We start from the raw sequence: 6,403 nt of genomic DNA on the forward strand, positions 1-6,403 counted from the left end.
CTCCCTGCATTTTTCAGGTTTCGAAAGGGGCCCAGCCCAGGAGCAGAAGAAATTCTGTGGGTCTAGGCAGATTTCTTGATTACGCGAAGCCACAGACCCACAGACTCATTCCCAAACCCACAGAAAGGGGCAGAGCCACTCCAGGAGGGCCAGCGGTTCTCCCAAGCCTGAGCGAGAGGGCTTCGCCTTGGATGGGAGGACAGGCAGGGGTCACGGATAGGCCCTCACTCCTCACTCCTCTCCCCCAGCCCCTGAGCCTGTCCACCCCGGGCCCTGGACCCACAGAAAGAAGCCCAAGACCGCCCACTCAAGAGGGATTGGGGCTCCCAGATGCAGGAGTGTTTTCAAGAAAAAAAAAAAAGATGGAGTTAAGATGACTGGAGTTCTCTCAGCAAGAAAAGACACCAGCTCATTAAAGCAGAAATAACTGATTGGTTCCAGAAATGAATGGTTCTCATCAGCACAGGCAGGAAGTAGGGTTCCGGGTGTTTTATGGGTAGCGGGAGGCAAGAGGAGGGAAGACCTTCAGGGACTTACTGTCAACGCTGTTAGTGCTTCCTGATTGGGGGCTGGGAGGGGGGGAAGGAAAAAGGAGGAATAGGGCCTTGAGGCGTGAAGGAGCCCAGCCCGCCAGCAGCCAGGTAGGAGGACATCTCCATGTCTGTCACTTACGCCACGCCACACACGCAGTCCCCAAACAGCAGTCAATGTCCCAAAGCTGCAGGTGAGGAAGTGGCTTAGAACGAAGAGCTGCTTTCGGAGTGGTATCCGTGTCTCTGGAGTAGTTGAAGAGTTCATGCTTCTGTAGGATTAGCTGTTGGTCCCTGGGATCACACCCCTTTCTCAGACTCCAGGCTGGGATCCCACATCTTACATCCAAGGCTTTTGGGCAGCTTGCGGGGGCCTGGAACCTTCCTCATGTCATTTCAAACCATCTTAATTAGGGGTCATCCCTCAGGCACCTCTGGTCTGAAACTTCCGATCCAGCGATATCTATCAGAAGTGTCCACAGCAGGGTGTGGAAGGCAAGCAGAGTCCCAGGAGGCCCCAGGCAGCTCCTTCCCCTGGGAGATGAGCTCTCACTGACAGCCGTGGGCCTCACCTCCACTATTTTCACCTGCCCCGACACTCCCCCCTAGCTTTAACTCTTTGAAACTTTGAACTTTTTGAAATCGAGAAGTCTCCCGCTGCAAACCACAGAGCTGGGGATGGTAAGAGCCAGGCTCAGAGGCATCCAGAGCTTGAGGATTCCACCTTCCGGGGAGGCAAAGAACCATTTTAGGAATTTTTAGGAGGAAACAGGCTGGATCTAGAAACATCCAACAGAAGGAAAGCCAGCTGCACGGTGACGCGAAACTGATCGTATTCGTTTTCCATTCTGCGTGACAGATTGCCACAAACTCAGAGACCTAAACCAACACCCATTGCCTGTCTCACAGTTGTGGGTCAGAAGTCCCCGTGGACTCAACTGGGGACTGAAATCAACATGTTGGACGGCCTGGGCTCTTGTCGGGGGAGTTTAGGGGACAATCCACTTCCCAGCTCATCCAGGGTTGTTGGCAGGACTCCTCTCAGCTGGCGCTCTGAGGTCCCCAATTCCTTGCTGGCTGCCAGCCCGGAGCCACTGTCTGCTCCTAGAGGCCGCCTGCCTTCCTTGTCGTGTGTGGTGTCCTCCATCTTCAAAGCCAGCGATGGAGTCATTGTCACTCTTCAGATGCCTCTGACTTTCTCTTCCAATACCATCCGGAGAAAACCCTCTGCTTTTAAAGGGCTCAGGTGATAGGTTTAGGCCCATCTCCCTTTTGCCATACAACGAGAGAAACACGAGGGCGTGAAGGTCACGCAGGCCATCTTAGAACTGTACCTACCCTACTGATCAAGAAAGGATGTGGATGGGTGTGGAATGTCTAGCATGGTGACCATCGTTAATACTGGAGTGCAGGGCTTCCCTGGTGGCGCAGTGGTTAAGAATCCGCCTGCCAATGCAGGGGACACGGGTTCGAGCCCTGGTCCGGGAAGATCCCACGTGCCGCGGAGCAACTGGGCCCATGCGTTCACGGCTGCTGGGCCTGGGCTCTGGAGCCGGCGAGGCACAACTACTGAGGCGCGAGCACCTAGAGCCTGTGCTCCGCAACGGGAGAAAACACTGCCGTGAGAAGCCCCCGTACCACAACGAGGAGGGGCCCCTGCTCGCCACAACTGGAGAGGGCCGTGTGCATCAGCGAAGACCCAATGCAGCCAAAAATAAATAAATTTATTAAAAAAAAATACTGTAGTGCATATTTGACAGTGGCTAAGAGTGTAGATCTTAAAAGTTCTCATCACAAGAGGAAAAAATGTTGTAACTGTGTGGTAACAGATGTTACCTAGATGCATTGGGATGATTCTGCAGTATATACGAATATCAACTCATTACGTGGCACACCTGGAACGAATACAATGTTGTATGTCAATTATACCTCAATTGAAAAAAAACAGATGTCAGGACAGCTTGAAGAGGGAGACGAGGAGAAGGCTAGGAGGGACTGTGACAAGGGTGGTCCAAGGCCAAGATGAGGCGTGGATGGAAAGGAACCTTCCTGATGTGCAGCTGACCTGACATTTACTCGTGATAGTTTCATCAAGACAGGGTTCTCCTGGGGCTGTTAACCATCCAGGGAGGCAATAAGTGGGCTTTAGCCAGGCTGGGAGTCTCCTGATATTTTATGAAACTTTTATATACATGCACATATGGATTTTTCATGAGTGAGGGGGTGGGGTGGGGGCAGGAGGAGGTCCATGTCTTTCAGTAGATTCTCCCAAGAATCTTAACCCAATGAGGTTAGGAACTACTGCCTTTCTTTCTTTCTTTTTTTAAATTAACAGCCTTATTGAGATATAATTCATATACCATACAATTTACTAATTTAAAATGTGCAGTTCAGCGGTTTATAGTATATTGACAGAGTCGTGTAATCAACACAATCAATATGAGAACATTTTCATCACCCCGCCCCCAAAAAACCTCATACCCATTAGTAGTCATTCCTGTTTCCTCCCAAACCCCCAGCCCTACCCAACCACTAATCTACTTTCTCTGGATTAATCGCTTATTCTGGACATTTCTTTTTTTTTTTTTAATTTTTAAAATTTTTTATTTTAATTCTAATTTTTATTTTCGTTTTTTTTGGCTGTGTTCAGCCGTTGTTGCTGCACGTGGGCTTTCTCTAGTTGCGGTGAGCGGGGACTACCTTTTTGTTGTGGTGCGTGGGCTTCTCATTGTGGTGGCTTCTCTTGTTGAGGAGCACAGCTCTAGGCACATGGGCTTCAGTAGTTGCAGCACTCAGGCTCAGTAGTTGTGGCTTGCGGGCTCTGGCGCACAGGCTCAGTAGTTGTGGCGCATAGGCTCCGTTGCTCCGAGGCATGTGGGATCTTCCCGGACCGGGGCACGAACCCGTGTCCCCTGCATCGGCAGGCGGACTCTCAACCACTGCGCCACCAGGGAAGCCCCATTGCTTTTTTTAATGGCTGAATAATATTCCATTGTATGGATTTACCACATTTTATAAATCCAGTCAGCATTTGATGGACATTTGGGTTTTTTCTACCTTTTGGCTATTATGAATAAGGCTGCTATGAACATTCTTATACAAGGTTTTCTGTAGATGTAGGTGTTTGTTTCTCTTAGGTATATACGTGTGTGTGTATATATATATATTTAGGAGTGGAATTGTTGGTTCATGTGGTAACTCTGTTTAACCTTTTGAGGAACTGCTAAACTGCCTGGAACTACTGCATTTTGAAATACTCTGGGAGCACTTTCATTTCAGGGATTAATGGCAGATTAGCAAAAAGGAAGGCCAGCTGGCAGGGAAGAGTCAGATAGAAAAGCAGGATTTGATGAAGCAATGGTCTAGGGACAGTTCAAGATTGATGACTGTAATATCCAATTACAGGCTGCCTGGACCCAAGGGAAGGAGGCTGAACCATGAATTAGTAGGCAGCTGTCACAGCCTTACCCATAATTCACTTATAACCCCCCTCCCGCCCCACCCTTCCCATCCGCCACCCTCACACCTGGGCGTCAGCACCCTTCTGTCAGTCAGTCAACAAATAGTGGTATAATTGGGTGACTCCTATGTGCCCAGCACTGGTGGGGGGGTGGGCAGAGGGGCCAGATTAGCAAACAATTGATATGGTTCCTGAATCCTGGAGCTTGTGGTCTTTTGGCAAAGAGAGATAAACCAATATTTATAAATAACTGAATAATTAGCACTGCAAGGCTGTCGGGAAATGCTGGGTGCTGAGATCATATGAGGGGATGGAGGTGGGAACCAACCGAGTCTTTCTGAGGAAACTGTGTAATGTTTATGGAGAGACTTATACAATGAATAGGTGTTTTTCTGAGCCAGACAGTGGTGAGGAGAAGGAGAGAGGAGGGTAAGGCTGTCCTAAGACAAAACAGGGGGCCTGTGGGTCTGGAAGAGATGGCGCAGAAGGCCAGCGTCACGGGAACAGAGAGAGTAAGGGGAGGAGGTGGGCTAGAGCATGCAGGGCCTTTTGGGTGGGTCTTTCCAAGGATCTCGTGTTTTATTCTAAGGGAACTGAAGAGCACTAGAAGATTTTACTAAAGAGAAAAAGCAAAGGCTAAGAGACCAAAGGTTGGGCTCTGAGTAGAAGTTTATTTGGTTTTTGTTTTACAGTGACAAGCTTAGGAAGCCAATGTGGCCCCTCCCCGCCCCAGGAGCAGGGTGGGGGGGATGAGGTTTGGGCGAAGAGAAAGGGAGTAGATCTTTAAATCTGAAAAACAGAACAAAACAAAACTCAAAACCCTCTCTGTCCTGTGCTAGGAAGGTAAGTCTGTGAGTGCTGCCGGTGAAATCTGGGCTTAATCGGGTGGGCGCAAGGTCCCCCAAGGGGAGATCCTTCCTTGGGGGCTGTCCCGCTGTTTGATGCAAGGCAAGGTGCCCGACTTGGGGTGACGGCATGCCGTTGTCTTAGAAGCCAGACCTGTACTGCTGTCAGCAGGCTACACAGCATGTCAGGGTTGAGCCAGGGAGGAGCATGGTGACACTTGCCCTTGGAAGAGATGGCTTTGGCTGCTGTATGGAGAATGGATTAAACAAGGTGCCCGAGAGGAGGGAGGCCAGAGCACCTGCAGGGAGACCACCTCGCTAAAGGATATTTTTTTAGGTAGAATTATAACTTCCGTGTAAATATAAAATGGACACGTCTTAAAGATTTTACCGAACTCATCAAGGGAGTGAACCAGTGTGGCATAAGACCCAGTTCAAAGGAGAGTCCAAAGAACAGACGTTCCAGAGAGACAATCTGGTATGCTGAAGTTAAGTTGCTAACAGATGTAAAAATGATCTCCGCCACAGGGCAGCAGTCAACTGCATCCTCCCTGTACGAAATTCATGTGAATTTCTATGAGCAGAAATCATTGGCATCACCTCGGTAAGTTTCCTGTCTCTACAGAGTTGCAAACTGGAAAAGAAAAAAGAACAGAAAGGTCAAACCCCTCTAGAATCAGATAACTCTGGAAGGGTCCTCTAGAGACAGCACTGAAAGGAAACATGGTAATATTTATGCCTATTGCAAAGCGTTTCACAAATTTCCCGGGCCAGTTCGGAGCTGCTGCGGTGGTCAGCAAACCTGGACCTAGGTAGAGGAGCAGTGTGTGTGGAACATATCCAGGTGGTGTGCTGTGGTTGAATTGGGGTGGTGAGGGTCCCCAGATCTCCCTCCCTCCTGCCTGCAGAACCCGGGACACCCCAGGAAGCCTGGGACTCTTCAGAATCCAGTTTGAAAACTTGGGCCTTGGTATTTCCTAGGTTCTTGCCTATTGAGCATTCTTTGGGCTTTCTAGTTCCCCAGGTCTTACTCTGAATTTTTTATGTATATTTAAGTACCACCTCCTGCTTGCATTTAGAGATCTTAAAACATTAAAGAGAAATTGTGCAGTTTTGATGAGGCAATCCAGCATAGTGCTTTTAAACGCAGACTCTTGGAATCAAAACTCTGTACCCTTGTCACCTTAGGCACGTCTTTTAATCTTTCTGTGCCTCTGTTTCTTCACTTGTAAAATGGAGACCATAGCAGCTCCTGGGGTTGCTTTGAGGAGTAAATCAGTTACTATATGTACATCACTTAGTACAGAACCTGAGGCATGGGAAGTATTAAGGATTTCCTATCCCTGTGATTCTGAGACAGTCCTGGGACCTGGGACGCTTTGCTGCAGGGCTGCAGTACTTGTACCTGAACACACCTGTCCTCCAGCAACCAAATATAAAGAAACCCTATGGGACTACAAATAACTGCACGCGTGCACAGTTGGGGCAAAATTATGGACAAAAGGTACAGAGAGACCAAAAAACCCAACTGCCACTTTTGAAGAACCGGAACCAAAGCAGGGGACTGC

This window comes from Phocoena sinus, chromosome 20 (genome assembly GCF_008692025.1).
Source record: "Phocoena sinus isolate mPhoSin1 chromosome 20, mPhoSin1.pri, whole genome shotgun sequence".
Lineage (NCBI taxonomy): Eukaryota > Metazoa > Chordata > Mammalia > Artiodactyla > Phocoenidae > Phocoena > Phocoena sinus.